Source organism: Podarcis gaigeae, assembly GCF_964106915.1.
Source record: "Podarcis gaigeae genome assembly, chromosome: 18".
Taxonomy (NCBI): domain Eukaryota; kingdom Metazoa; phylum Chordata; class Lepidosauria; order Squamata; family Lacertidae; genus Podarcis; species Podarcis gaigeae.
The window spans coordinates 3018866-3034735 of record NC_139696.1 but is presented as its reverse complement, the minus strand read 5'-3'; the positions used below and the strand labels follow the sequence as shown (position 1 = coordinate 3034735).

The 15870-nt window shown below is 49.8% G+C and overlaps 1 long non-coding RNA gene across 1 annotated transcript; it reads right to left on the bottom strand.

Annotated features, from left to right (window-relative positions):
• Positions 1–12846: 12846 nt before the first annotated feature.
• On the bottom strand, positions 12847–15836 carry LOC310835888. The gene is made up of 3 exons (XR_014559767.1): positions 15751–15836; positions 13168–13200; positions 12847–13105 (listed from the first exon to the last, which is right to left on the bottom strand). It is a non-coding gene; the product is annotated as an uncharacterized lncRNA (long non-coding RNA).
• Between the last annotated feature and the right edge of the window lie 34 nt (positions 15837–15870).

Here is a 15870-nt window from a genome sequence, read left to right as displayed (position 1 = left end):
CAACGGTTCTCCCCTGAAAATAGGGACGTCCTAAGGAACAGCGGGGCATTCCGGAATCAAGTCAGAAACCGGCTTCTGTAAAACCAGGGCTGTCACAGGAAAACAGGGACACTTGGAGTTTCTGTGACACTATTGTGGCCATACTTATTTTGGGACAGAAGATAAGTGATGACGGAGTGAAATAAAATAAAACTGCCCTTCCCGGGTCTTGACAGAAGGCCTTCAAGGAAGTGGCGGTTGGCACAGAGAGAGAGAGAGAGAGACGGGAAAGGTTTTTGTTTTGTTTGCTAGCGTACAGTGCGGGGGCGATGTGGAAAATTGCTTTATCCCTCCAAAGGAACTGTTATGTTTGCATTTCCCTGCAAGCCCAAGCGGTCTCTCTCCTCATCCCTTCGAGACGAACTACATTTTGCATTTGGCAAGCAGGGGGGTTCTGGACAGGGGCCAGAGTGAAAGAACAGGGTTGGGTTTTGGGGCTGTACAGAAACTGACCTCCTCCTTTTTCTTCTTACGTAATTCCCCTTTTTACCTTCTGCGCCGAAGAGCCTTGCTGGATCAGGTCCTGTGGCCAACCTAGCTGGGCATCCTGTTTAATAATAATAATAATAATAATAATAATAATACAGTGGTACCTCGGGTTACATACACTTCAGGTTACATACGCTTCAGGTTACAGACTCTGCTAACCCAGAAATAGTACCTCGGGTTAAGAACTTTGCTTCAGGATGAGAACAGAAATTGTGCGGCGGCAGCGGGAGGCCCCATTAGCTAAAGTGGTGCTTCAGGTTAAGAACGGACCTCCGGAACAAATTAAGTACTTAACCCGAGGTACCATTGTAATAATAATAATTTATTATTTATACCCCAACCATCTGGCTGGGTTTCCCCAGCCACTCTGGGCGGCGTCCAACAGAATATTAAAAACAATACAGCGTCAGACATTAAAAACTTCCCTAAACAGGGAAGTAAAAGAGTTGTTTATTGCCTTGACATCTGGTGGGAGGGCGTTCCACAGGGCGGGCGCCACCACCGAGAAGGCCCTCTGCCTGGTTCCCTGTAACCTCGCTTCTCGCAGGGAGGGAACCGCCAGAAGGCCCTCAGGAGAGGGACCCCGGTGTCCGGGGTGGAGACGCTCCTTCAGGGATACTGGGCCGGTTAGGTCTTTCAAGGTCAGCACCAAAACTTTGAATTGTGCTTGGAAACGTCCTGGGAGCCAATGAAGATATTTTAGAACTGGTGTTATGTGGTCTCGGCGGCCGCTCCCAGTCCCCAGTCTGGCTGCCGCGTTCTGGATTAGTTGCAGTTTCCGAGTTAACTTCAAAGGGAGCCCCACATAGAGCGCATTGCAGTAGTCCAAGCGGGAGATAACTAGATGCCCAGAGAGAACGGAGAAATCTAGATAGACTGCCTGTGGCCCTGGAAGTTCCATCAAAACATGAGACAATCTTTCCATTTTGAATCTCCCAGCATTCAGCTCTCTCAGATTTCCATGCCTTCTAGCATAACGAGACAGGGAGGGGAATTTTTCCTCTCTCTGTTTACCTCCAGGGTTTTGCATAATTTCCACAAACTTCCCAGTCGCCTTTCCTTTCAACGGGGAAGTCCCAAACGCCTCCCGTCTTTCCTCCTCGGAGTGTCTATCCATCCCCAAAGGAGCCTTTCAGGACACAACTGCCAATTCACATGCTGCCCAAATCCCAGTTGTGCAATTAAAATGGGTTTTTAATGCTCTTAGGTAATAAAAGCGGCTTCTCTCTCTTACACACACACACACACACACACACACACACACACACACTCACACTCACAAATAACCACCCCAAACTTGTTGAAGGATGGATGGCGGCTAACAGATTGAGGCTGAATCCTGACAAGACAGAAGTCCTGTTTTGGGGGGACAGGGGGCAGGCAGGTGTGGAGGACTCCCTGGTCCTGAATGGGGTAACTGTGCCCCTGAAGGACCAGGTGTGCAGCCTGGGAGTCATTTTGGACTCACAGCTGTCCATGGAGGCGCAGGTCAGTTCTGTGTCCAGGGCAGCTCCATCTGGTACGCAGGATGAGACCCTCCCTGCCCGCAGACTGTCTTGCCAGAGTGGTGCATGCTCTGGTTATCTCCCGCTTGCACTACTGCAATGCACTCTATGGCTGGGGAGGGTGGGATCCTGCCAAACTCGACCTCTCTTTCAAATCGGAACCAGTGAAGGCGGTGACGGTCCTGTATGAGTGCCTGGAGGCGGTTGGAAGATGGATGGCGGCTAACCGATTGAGGTTGAATCCTGGCAAGACAGGAGGACTGTTTTTGGGAAACAGGAGGCGGACAGGTGTGGGGGACTCCCTGGTCCTGAATGGGGTAACTGTGCCCCCGAAGGACCAGGTGCGCAGCCTGGGGGTCATTTTGGACTCACAGCTGTCCATGGAGGCGCAGGTCAGTTCTGTGTCCAGGGCAGCTCCATCTGGTACACAGGATGAGAACCTCCCTGCCCGCAGACTGTCTGGCCAGAGTGGTGCATGCTCTGGTTATCTCCCGCTTGGACTACTGCCATGCGCTCTACGTGGGGCCGCCTTTGAAGGTGACCCGGAAACTGCAATTAATCCAGAATGCGGCAGCTAGACTGGTGACTGGGAGGGGCCGCCGGGACCACATAACACCGGTCCTGAGATATCTGCATTGACTCCCAGGATGTTTCCGAGCACAATTTAAAGTGTAGGTGCTGACCTTGAAAGCCCTAAACGGCCCAGTATACCTGAAGGAGCATCTCCGCCCCCATCGTCCAGCCCAGACACTCAGGTCCAGCTCCAAGGGTCTTCTGGCAGTTCCCTCATTGCGAGAAGTGAGGTTACAAGGAACCAGACAGAGGGCCTTCTTGGTGGTGGCACCCACCCTGTGGAACACCCTTCAGATGTGAAGGAAATAAGTAGCTATCCTATCTTTAAAAGACATCTGAAGGCAGCCCTGTTCAGGGAAGTTTTTAACATTTAACGTTGTATTGTTTTTAATACTTGATTAGGACCTGCCCAGAGTGGCTGGGGAAACTCAGCCAGATGGATGGGATATAAATAATAAATTATTATTATTAGTAGTAGTAGTAGTAGTAAGGAAATTGACAGCGCTGCGCTGAAAGGCATGGGGCAACCTTTTTATTGACAAAGCATTGCCTAACCTCAACTCAAAGATATCAGGAACAAATTCTTGTTCAAACAGCAAACGTCATCTCACTTTGCTGCAAACTTTCTGCCAGCCTGGCTGAATACTTCCTTCGCTGGCTGGCAGCAGCAGGTGGGTCTCTATGGACACCGGGGGGTCCAGTGCCGAAATCTCAATTCGGTATTGATCAGTATTGATCAATACTGCTTTTCGGGCGTTCAGACGGAGAGCCTTCCACAGCCCTACCTAGAAATCGTCTTCTGTAGATGCTCCAGCAAAGGTTCGTCCTTTAAAAATAAGCAAAGATTCTGGTCCTCAAGGTTCTGGAATAAACCGAAGATGGTGGAAAATTGAACCCTGGGGCTGCCAGAGAATAAGATAATAATATTTAATCTCTGGAAAGGAAAGCCGCAAAACCAAGCCATCTTGCCTGGAGAAAGGAGGCCGCGAGGCGAACAGACTGTAAATATTAGTCTCTTCCAAAGAGATGGGAAGGTTTTTCCCATTAAAACCCAGGCAGATTTACTAGTTCTGGAGCTGAGGAGGCTGGCAACCCGGTCCTGCGAGCTGTGCATATTGTGAACAGGTGCACAGAGCGGTTTTCCTGCCAGGGCGCATAAATCTCAATTCCTCTCATCTTCACCGCTCGTCCCAAACACACAAATGGCCAGGGGGGCGTTAAAGATTGCCAACTGACCTGCAAGCTTCTAAAAGCGCCCTGCTGCTTTGCTTTTAAAGCCTGCATGGGAAACGGACAGAGTTGTGCTCTTTAATCATCAAAATCAATAATAATAATAATAATAATAATAATAATAATAATAATAATAATAATATTTATACCCCGCCCATCTGACTGGGTTTCTCCATCCCCTCTGGGCGGCTCCCAACAGAACACTAAAAACAGAATAAAACACCAAGCATCTGCCCCTTCCTCATCCCAGGACCTTACCTCAATTTGTACTTCAGGATATTATTATTATTATTATTATTATTATTTGGGGGAGCGAACACTGAGGTCCAGCTCCGAGAGCCTTCTGGCGGTTCCCTCCCTGCGGGAAGTGAGGTTACAGGGAACCAGGCAGAGGGCCTTCTTGGTGGTGGCCCTCCCCTGTGGAACGCCCTCCCCCAGATGTCAAGGAGATAAACAACTACTTGACATCCAGAAGACATCTGAAGGCAGCCCTGTTCGGGGAAGATTTTAATGTGTGACATCTTAGTGTATTTTTGGTCTTTGTGGAAGCCGCCCAGAGTGGCTGGGGAAACCCACCCAGATGGACGGGTTACAAGTAATAAATTATTATTATTTTTGGGGGGGAAGGAACTTTGCAAAAGTGGAGGCGCACCCCCCCCAAAAAAAGAAGACTTATTCAGAACTGGGACCCACGAGGATTGCAAAAACCACATCGCGCCCCCTTCCTTCTCCTCAGGCCATTGCGCCAGCTCCAATTTTCTTAACCCCTCCCATGTGTTCCCCATTAAGCCGCGGGGGGAAGAGGGGTTTGCGCAGGGCAATAAATTACGTTAATGAGGCTTGGTGGAGAAAGGGTGGTATCCGCAGCGGGGGTTGGGGTGGAGATGAAAGGGAAAGCGAGGTTGGAGGGGGTCGGACGCTGCCGGGGGGGGGCGAGGCGGGCTGGCGCAGGTGGGAAGAGAGATGGTCTTGTTCTCCCCTTCACATGTGTTGTGGAACCGGAGTCATAAATCACAAACCTTCTGGGGTCAAGGGTACATCTTTGTCTGCCGGGGGGGGGGGGGCTGCAGAACTTTGCAGATCCCAGTGAAAAACGAGGCTTGCACCAGACATCTGAATAGAGTTGGGAAAGTGTGTGGCACTCCCCCCCCCCAAAAGAACCTTGGGAACTGTAGTTTTCCTATCGTGGCGCTACAGTTCCCAGAAGGGAGCACCTTGCACCAAAAATCCAAGCAATTAAACCCCTGTGTTGCAAACCATTATCAGTAATATCCAAGGCAACACGATGACCAAGTTCAACAATGCAATATCAATAATAAGCTTTATATTGATCTATACAGCTTTATATAATCTATACGGAACATCGAACAATCTCTTGTTTATTTGGTTCTATGTTTCCAAGAGAATCCATCAAGAGTAAACATTTTGTGACTTTCAGAGACTTATAAGATTTCTGTTTGGCAGAGAGCGCGTATTTCATATAGTTTATATTGTTCAATGTTCAGTATAGATTATATAAAGAGTTTATATTGACATTGTATTGTTGTGCTTGGTTATCGTGTTGCCTTGGATATTACTGATATCAGCAGGGCCAGATTTAGGTTTGACGAGGCCCTCAGCTCCTGAAGGTAATGGGGCCCTTTATATGTCCAGCTGTCCTTTGTCAACAACAAATAGTCGCTGGTTTTTGTGTTGAATATATGCTATATGGCAATTGATGGACCTAATAGATATCTCAAGCCATTTGCCCATGTGGCCCTGCAACCAGTCCCTGCAGAATGTAGGCACCCTATATATAGAAAGGAGCAAACCAGTGATATTTTAGGGAGCAGGCGGAGCCCATCCTAGGAGCCTACACAACACAAAACACTGTTGCTGTATGTAGGCCTTATTTTATTTGTTTCTTATCTTATATTTTGGAAATGTACATCCAGGTTTTTTTCCTTTAATTTTTTTGGGTGCCCCCAAAAGAGTGCGGCCCTAAGCTACAGCTTGTTTAGCTTATATGTAAATCCGGTACTGAATATCAGGTGCGGCTCTGATCTAATTCATAAAACTTGTCCACCATTCGATTGCAGAAGAGAAACCGGCTTCTGTCATTCCGGGACTGTCCCTGAAAAAACAGGACACTTAGAGGAGATGGGAGAGAACTGTTGAGTTTGGAAGGAACCATTCAAGATAATATACTCTGCAACCCCTTGCAATACAGAAATCTTTTGCACAAACCCACGACCTTGAGGAATTAAAGAGCCTACCTGTCGCAGCTCTGTCTGAGTCTCGGACAAGCCTAACTAATAATTTTTTAAACTCCCAAAATCAATGGTGGTGATTTATTAAAATTGTATACCGCCCCAAACCTGCTAGGTCTCAATTCACCGAATAATATGACAATATAAAAACGCAAAATACATAAGTGATGAATGATGCAGAAAACCATTAAAAAAATATTTTTAAAAAATTAAACTTATGAAAACGTGGAAGAACTTTGACATCACAGGCCAGGCTCCTAAATCACATCCCCCCGACTTCCTCTCCCCGCATGACGTGTCCAGCTGCTGTCAGCGCACCCGGTTCAATCAAGGTGCTCAATTAAGCTTAACGATTTTTGCTGGGACAGGGGGTGCCCTGTTAAAAGGGGCGAGGGGGGGACGTCTTCAAAACTTCCATGAGCCAGGATGGATCCAAAGAGCGGGAACATGCCAAATTTCGGGTTTGTGGGGTCGAGCTCTGATTTTATCACGTTACGTTTTTCAACATGTCCCCTCCCTTCCAACACAGTGCTAGACAAATAACCCAGCTAGGGGTTGTCATGGTCACAAAAATCTGGACAAAGTTGTTGAACTTTTCGAACAGAGTTGATGAACTTTGCTCACAAACTTGTTGAACTTTTCGCACAAAGTGGTTGAACTTTGCGCACAAAGTTGCTGAACTTTTCGCACAAAGTGGTTGAACTTTTTGCACAAAGTTGTTAAACTTTTTTGCACAAAGTTGTTGAGCTTTTCTTGGATTTTTAAAGCATTTTTTTTAAAAAAATGCCCTACTTGATGCATGTCGGAGTTCCCTGCGTCTCAATAGGTATCAAGAATCGGTGCCTGATTTTTAAAGAAACTAGAAACCTTTCTGTTAGGAATCTTAGGTAGAGACATTCTGAAAAAATTAGAGAAATCTTTTTATATGCAACAGCAGCTGCCCGCCTATCGATAGCATCTAATTAGAAAGGGGAAAATATACCAACACTAACAGAATGGCAAAATAAATTATTAGGCTATGTGGAAATGGCTCAACTAACTAATAGGTTAAGAGCTAACACCAAACAAATATATAAATTCAGTGCTTTTTTTCCTTAAAAAAAATATGTTTAGGGCTACAGTCATACCTCGGGTTGAAGTAGCTTCGGGATAAGAATTTTTGGGTTCCGCGCTGCGGCGACCCGGAAGTAACAGAGCGCGTTCCTTCTGGGTTTCGCCACTCGCACATGCGCCGATGGTCAAAATGGCGTCACGTGTATGTGCAGCAGCGGCGAATCGTGATTCGTGGACGCGGATTGCGTTCACTTCTGGATGCGAACGGGGCTCCGGAATGGATCCCGTTCGTATCCAGAGGTACCACTGTACTCTCATTTTGACTCCAGAAAACCACCGTTTTATAGTTCGAATAGAGGAAAATAAAGACAGTAAACAGACCAAAGGACAAGGATTTGCAAAATGTTTAAGGGTATGCATACCCCTGGGGAAAAAAGCTCTGTATAAATTCAATACAGTGGTACCTCAGGTTACATACGCTTCAGGTTACAGACGCTTCAGGTTACAGACTCCGCTAACCCAGAAATATTGCTTTGGGTTAACAACTTTGCTTCAGGATGAGAACAGAAATCGGGCGGCGGCAGCGGGAGGTCCCATTAGCTAAAGTGGTGCTTCAGGTTAAGAACAGTTTCAAGTTAAGAACGGACCTCCGGAACGAATTAAGCACGTAACCAGAGGTACCACTGTAAATAATTTCTCCATACACCCTAGAAACGCAGGGCGCAGATTCCCTAAATACTCACCCAACACGCCAGTGGCACATCCAAGAATGCTCAGATGCCCTGGAGGGGAAATACAATAGGATTGCAAAATTTCTTTGATCGTCATTACAAATTAACGGCTCCCTCTTTCCTTGGGAAGCGAGTGATTGACCCAGGGATGAGAGCAGTTGGGTGGGGGAAGGGGAGAAGCCCCCTCCAACAACAGGGTGGTCAAAAAAGTACGGGAGGCCAGTCCGGACCCCAACCGATTGGTGTTTTGACAAGCAGGGCACCCGCTGAGGTTCGGAGCGGGGTGCCAAGGCGCCTGCTGCTTTCTGCCCTCGTCTCGCACGGACCGTTGGCAAGCCAAACAGATGTTCATGATCGGGGAACAGGATCCGAGCCACATTCCTTGGCCATGATGCCATGGCGTTCCCGGACGGGCCTTTCGCCACCTCGGAAGACGGATGAGGGCGGCCGAGCTGTCACCACGGGCCTGGTGAAAAATGGGGGAACCAGGCATGGTGACATCATCGCCCGGGGTGTTGAAGCGAGGGGGCACCTGGCATCCGCATGACATCACTTTGTACTGTAGTAAAGCAGACTGTCTCATTTGTCAGCGCCGAAATGGTATCGAGCGTCAGAACGACTTGGCCACATTAAGGAAATTTTGCCCGTGGTACGACTATTTTCCACCGTCCCGTTTCGACTCTCCAGCACCCTATCTGCATATCCTGTTGTTGTTGTTTAGTCGTGTCCGCCTCTTCGTGAGCCCCTGGACCAGAGCACGCCAGGCCCTCCTCTCTTCCACTGCCTCCCGCAGTTTGGTCAAACTCATGCTGGTCGCTTCCAGAACACTGTCCCACCATCTCGTCCTCTGTCGTCCCCTTCTCCTTGTGCCCTCCATCTTTCCCAACATCAGGATCTTTTCCAGGGAGTCTTCTCTTCTCCTGAGGTGGCCAAAGTCTTGGAGCCTCAGCTTCAGGATCTGTCCTTCCAGTGAGCACTCAGGGCTGATTTCCTTCCGAATGGAGAGGTTGGATCTTCTTGCAGTCCATGGGACTCTCAAGAGTCTCCTCCAGCACCAAAATTCAAAAGCATCCATTCTTTGGCAATCAGCCGTCTTTATGGTCCAGCTCTCACTTCCATACATCACTACTGGGGAAACCAGAGCTTTAACTATATGGACCTTTGTTGGCAAGGTGATGTCTCTGCTTTTTAAGATGCTGTCTAAGATGTTTGTCTAGATGCTTTTAAGATGCTGTCTAGCTTTTCTCCCAAGAAGCAGGCGTCTTTTAATTTCATGTCTGCTGTCACCATCTGCAGTGATCATGGAGCCCAAGAAAATAAAATCTCTCAGCTTGCCGGTTCCTCCTCCAGGTGGATCACGTTTGGTCAAAACTCTTCACTATGACCTGTTCATCTTGGGTGCCCTGCTCGGCATAGTTCATAGCTTCTCTGAGTTCTTCAAGCCCCTTCGCCACGGCAAGGCAGGGATCCATGAAGGGGAAACCATAGCTTTTACTATACGGACCTTTGTTGGCAAGGTGATGTCTCTGCTTTTTAAGATGCTGTCTAGGTTTGTCATTCCTTTTCTGCATAACCTAGCAATTCTAAAATATAGACACGCTTTGACTCTCGCAAGCTTGAATGTCTTGCCCTCGGCTGGACTTGAGGGACAATTCCAACAGGTTCCCTGTGGAGACAGCAGTCCTGAATCGGTGGCACACGCCCTTCTGGCTTGCCCTCTTGATAAAGACTTGAGGAATGAGATTATCACCCCTCCTATATTGTCCATTCCGGGTCGCCCAGCCACTGCCCCAGGGTCTTTTCCCTTGGCAGACCAAGATGACCAGGTGACAGCAAAGGTGGCAAGGTTTTTTAGCTGGGGCAATCAGAATAAGATCCACTGTTTGACTACTGATTCAAAACCCTAAGATGTATTGTTTATCATTGACTTTTTATTTCTATTCTTTGTATATCATATTGTGGTTTTATTGCTATGGCTGATGGCTGGTGCAAATAAAGACTGATTCATTCATTCATTCACTTAGAGGCGTTAAGACTATTGGAAGGGTCCAGAGGCTGGATCAGGCCAAGGGGTTCAGTGTCCTCACCGCGGCCGAATGCCCCAAAGACATTAGGAATACAGACGAGATCAGCACCCGGAAAAGACCAGCCGGGTTGCAAGAGCTGCAACTAAGTGAGAGGGTCCGAATGGGTGGGCCTTTCCTCCATCCCCTCACCTATCTGCAAGGTTAATAATAATAATAATAATAATAATAATAATAATAATAATAATATTTATTTATACCCCGCCCATCTGGCTGGGCTTCCCCAGCCACTCTGGGCAACTCCCAACAGAATATTAAAAGCACAACCAAACATCCAACATTAAAAACTTCCCTAAACAGGGCTGCCTTCAGATGCCTTCTAAAAGTCAGATAGTTGTTTATTTCCTTGACATCTGACGGGAGGGCGTTCCACAGGGAGGGCGCCACCACCGAGAAGGCCCTCTGCCTGGTTCCCTGCAATCTCACAACTTGCAGGGAGGGAACCGCCAGAAGGCCCTCGGAAGATGGACCCCGGTGTCCGGGCTGGACGATGGGGGTGGAGACGCTCCTTCAGGGATACTGGGCCGTTTAGGGCTTGAAAGGTCAGCACCAACACTTTGAATTGTGCTCGGAAACGTACTGGGAGCCAATGCAGTTGTTTATTTCCTTGACATCTGAAGGGAGGGCATTCCACAGGGCGGGCGCCACCACCGAGAAGGCCCTCTGCAAAACTGGCATGCCTCGTCTCTTGCCTTTATTTATTTTTTAAAAATAGAAATGTGTTTTCTTAAAAAGAGGAAGGTATTCTCCCTCTTGTCTGGGGCAGAAAATGAGGGGGGGGGTAATGTCCCATCCTAAGACAGACTTTCTTGGGCTCCATGATCACTGCAGATGGTGACAGCAGCCACGAAATTAAAAGACGCCTGCTTCTTGGGAGAAAAGCAATGACAAACCTAGACAGCATCTTAAAAAGCAGAGACATCACCTTGCCAACAAAGGTCCGTATAGTTAAAGCCATGGTTTCCCCAGTAGTGATGTGTGGAAGTGAGAGCTGGACCATCAAGAAGGCTGATGGCTGGAGAATGGATGCTTTTGAATTCTGGTGCTGGAGGAGACTTTTGAGAGTCCCATGGACTGCAAGAAGATCCAATCTCTTCATTCTGAAGGAAATCAGCCCTGAGTGCTCCCTGGAAGGACAGATCCTGAAGCTGAGGCTCCAAGACTTTGGCTACCTCAGGAGAAGAGAAGACTCCCTGGAAAAGACCCTGATGTTGGGAAAGATGGAGGGCGCAAGGAGAAGGGGACGACGGAGGATGAGATGGTGGGACAGTGTTCTCGAAGCTACCAGCATGAGTTTGACCAAACTGCGGGAGGCTGTGGAAGACAGGAGGGCCTGGCGTGCTCTGGTCCAGGGGGTCACAAAGAGGCGGACACGACTTAGCGACTAAACAACAACAAGACAGACTTTTAAACCGATGCTTGCTGTTAACGTATGCATGCAGAATCTAAAAGCTTAAAAATTACTTTTCTCTCTCGGTGCCACAAATTCTCCACCAATATGCAAAGGATTGATTTAGAATTTTAGATGCATGTGTTGCGACGCCCTGAGGCATGTTTGGCACCTCTCCTTGCATCCCCATCTTGCGTTGGCCATAAAACATCAGAGGTGGCGTCTAATGAATCGTTAAAATCCACATGGATTCCTATATTAAACTGGAGAACAAAGAAAGCCCCTTCTGTGAGGCAGAAGTTCTGCCTCTGAGCCAATGAGTTTGCGTCCTTGTTTATTTCCAAACAGCTCCATTGGTTATATTCCTGCATTAGAGAATAGGTAAAGGGACCCCTACCGGGACGCAGGTGGCGCTGTGGGTTAAAGCCTCAGCTCCTAGGACTTGCCGATCGAAAGGTCAGCGGTTCGAATCCCTGCGGCGGGGTGCGCTCCCGCTGCTCGGTCCCAGCGCCTGCCAACCTAGCAGTTCGAAAGCACCTCCGGGTGCAAGTAGATAAATAGGGACCGCTTACCAGCGGGAAGGTAAACGGCGTTTCCGTGTGCGGCTCTGGCTCGCCAGAGCAGCGATGTCACGCTGGCCACGTGACCCGGAAGTGTCTCCGGACAGCGCTGGCCCCCGGCCTCTTAAGTGAGATGGGCGCACAACCCCAGAGTCTGTCAAGACTGGCCCGTACGGGCAGGGGTACCTTTACCTTTACCTTAAAGGGACCCCTGACCATTAGGTCCAGTCATGGCCGACTCTGGGGTTGTGGCGCTCATCTCACTTTATTGGCCGAGGGAGCCGGCGTACAGCTTCCGGGTCATGTGGCCAGCAGGACTAAGCCGTTTCTGGCGAACCAGAGCAGCGCACGGAAACGCCGTTTACCTTCCCGCCAGAGCGGTACCTATTTATCTACTTGCACTTTGACGTGCTTTCGAACTGCTAGGTGGGCAGGAGCAGGGACCGAGCAACGGGAGCTCACCCCGTCATTGCAGGGATTCGAACTGCCGACCTTCTGATCGGCAAGCCCTAGGCTCTGTGGTTTAACCCACAGCGCCACCTGCGTCCCTAATGCATTAGAGAATAACTTGCACTTAAATATTAGTCAGACAAAGGAGATGGTGTTGGACTTCTGGAGGAAGAGAGGGGAACATGCCCCGTGGTATATTAGGGGGGGGATGCTGTGTGGAGAGAGTCTCCTACACCTACCTCTCCCTCCCACAAGCCCCGGCACCTATATCCTCCTTCCTCCCTCCCTTGAGCTCCAGCACCTATTTCTTCTTCCCTCCCTCATTCCTTTCAGCCCTGGCACCTACATCTCCCTCCCTTGAGTCCCAGCACCTATTTCTTCCTCCCTCCCTCCCTCCTCCTCCCTCCCTCGAGCCCCGGCACCTATATCCTCTTTCCTCAAGCCCCGGCACCTATTTTCCCCTCCCTCCCTTGAGCCCCAGCACCTATTTCACCTTCCCTCCTGCATTCCTTTCAGCTCCGGCACCTATCTGCTCCTCCCTCCCTTGAGCCCCAGCACCTATTTCCTCTTTCCTCAAGCCCCGGCACCTATTTCCTCCTCCCTCCCTTGAGCCCAAGCACCTATTTCTTCCTCCCTCCCTCCCTCGAGCCCCGGAACCTATCTGCTCTTCCTTCCCTCGAGCCCCAGCACCTATTTCCTCTTTCCTCAAGCCCCGGCACCTATTTCCTCCTCCCTCCCTTGAGCCCTGGCACCTATTTCTCCCTCCCTTGAGCCCTGGCACCTATCTGATCCTTCTTCTATCGAGCCCGAGCACCTATTTCCTCTTTCCTCAAGCCCCGGCACCTATCTGCTCCTCCTTCCCTCCAGCCCAATAATAATAATAATAATAATAATAATAATAATAATAGTAATAATTTATTATTTATACCCTGCCCATCTGGCTGGGCCTCCCCAGCCACTCTGGGCGGCTTCCATAAAAACCAAAAATACAGTAAAATATCACACATTAAAAACTTCCCTGAACAGGGCTGCCTTAAGATGTCTTCTGAATGTCGGGTAGTTGTTTATCGCTTTGACATCTGCTGGAAGGGCGTTCCACAGGGTGGGTGCCACTACCGAGAAGGCCCTCTGCCTGGTTCCCTGTAGCTTTGCTTCTCGCAATGAGGGAACCGCCAGAAGGCCCTCGGCGCTGGACCTCAGCGTCCGGGCAGAATGATGGGGGTGGAGACGCTCCTTCAGGTATACTGGGCCGAGGCCGTTTAGGGCTTTCAAGGTCAGCACCAACACTTTGAATTGTGCTCGGAAACATACTGGGAGCCAACGTAGGTCTTTCAAGACCGGTGTTATATGGTCTCGGCGGCCGCTCCCAGTCACCAGTCTAGCTGCCGCATTCTGGATTAGTTGTAGTTTCCAAGTCACCTTCAAAGGTAGCCCCACGTAGAGTGCATTGCAGTAGTCCAAGCGGGAGATAACGAGAGCATGCACCACTCTGGCGAGACAGTCCGCAGGCAGATAGGGTCTCAGCCTACGTACCAGATGGAGCTGGTAAACAGCTGCCCTGGACACAGATTTGACCTGTGCCTCCATGGACAGCTGTGAGTCCAAAATGACTCCCAGACTGCACACCTGGTCCTTCAGGGGCACAGTTACCCCATTCAGGACCAGGGAATCCTCCACACCTGCCTGCCTCCTGTCCCCCAGAAACAGTACTTCTGTCTTGTCAGGATTCAACCTCAATCTGTTAGCCGCCATCCATCCTCCAACCGCCTCCAGACACTCACACAGGACCTTCACCGCCCTCACTGGTTCTGATTTAAAAGAGAGGTAGAACTGGGTATCATCCGCATACTGATGAACACCCAGCCCAAACCTCCTGATGATCTCTCCCAGCGGCTGCATGTAAATGTTGAAAAGCATGGGGGAGAGGACAGAACCCTGAGGCACCCCACAAGTGAGAGCCCAGGGGTCTGAACACTCATCCCCCACCACCACTTTCTGAACACGGCCCAGGAGGAAGGAGCGGAACCACTGTAGGACAGTGCCCCCAGCTCCCAGCCCCTCAAGACGGTCCAGAAGGATGTTATGGTCGATGGTATCAAACGCTGCTGAGAGATCCAGCAGAACTAGGAAACAGCTCTCACCTTTGTCCCTAGCCCACCGGAGATCATCAACCAGTGCGACCAAGGCAGTTTCAGTCCCATGATGAGGCCTGAATCCCAACTGGAAGGGATCCAAATGGTCCGCTTCTTCCAGGCGTGCCTGGAGTTGTTCAGCAACCGCTTGCTCTATCACCTTGCCCAAGAATGGAAGGTTTGAGACTGGGCGATAATTGGCCATTGTGGCCGCATCTAAAGATGGTTTTTTAAGAAGCGGTTTAATAACCGCCTCTTTCAGTGGGTCTGGGAAGGCTCCCTCACGGAGGGAAGCATTCACCACCCCACGGAGCCCATCGCCCAGTCCTTCCCGGCTAGCTTTTATAAGCCAGGATGGGCAAGGATCCAGGAGACAGGTGGTTGGCTTCACTCGTCCAAGCAGCCTGTCCACATCCTCAGAGGTAACAGATTGGAATTGATCCCACTCAACTTGACTAGACAGAACTCTAGCACTCTCCCGCCCTGGCCCTGCTCCCACGGTGGAGTCTACTTCTTCCCGAATCTGAGCGATTTTATCTGCAAAAAACTTTGCAAAATCATTGCAGGAGAATATGTGGCCCGTACTGGGCCCCGATGTTACAGGTGGTTCTGCTAAATTGTGAACCACCTGAAAAAGTCTCCTGCTGCTGTTTTCTGCAGATGCAATAGAGGCGGTGAAGAAATTCTTCTTCGCCGTCGCTATCGCCACCTGGTAGACTCGACGTTGAGCTCTAACCTGTGTCCGGTCAGATTCGGAATGAGTTATCCGCCACCGGCGCTCTAGCTGTCTCAACAATTGTTTCATTGCCCTCAGATCCGTGGAAAACCATGGGGCTCTCCGGGCTCCATGCAATCGGAGAGGGCGCTTCGGAGCCAAACAGTCAATAGCCCTGGTTAACTCCGCATTCCAGCGGGCCACCAGGGAATCAGCTGAAAGGCCATCAACATGGGATAAAGCATCCCCTACCACTCTCTGGAAACCATTTGGATCCATTAAGTGGCGGGGGCGGACCATCCAAATCGGTCCCACCTCCCTGCAGAGGGGATGGGTTGCAGAGAAGTCCAGTTGCACCAGGAAGTGATCTGACCATGGCACTTCTTTTGTTTCACTTTTACTTAGTGTCAGATCACCAACATCCATAGAGGTAAACACCAGGTCCAAGGCATGTCCGCGGCTATGGGTTGGGCCAGACTTATTCAGGGACAGCCCCATGGAGGCCATGCTTTCCCAAGCACCTATATCCTCTTTCCTCAAGCCCCGGCACCTATTTTCCCCTCCCTCCCTTGAGCCCCGGCACCTATTTCCTCCTCCCTCCCTCCCTTGAGCCCCGGCACCTATCTGCTCCTCCTTCCCTCGAGCCCCAGCACCTATTTCTTCCTCCCTC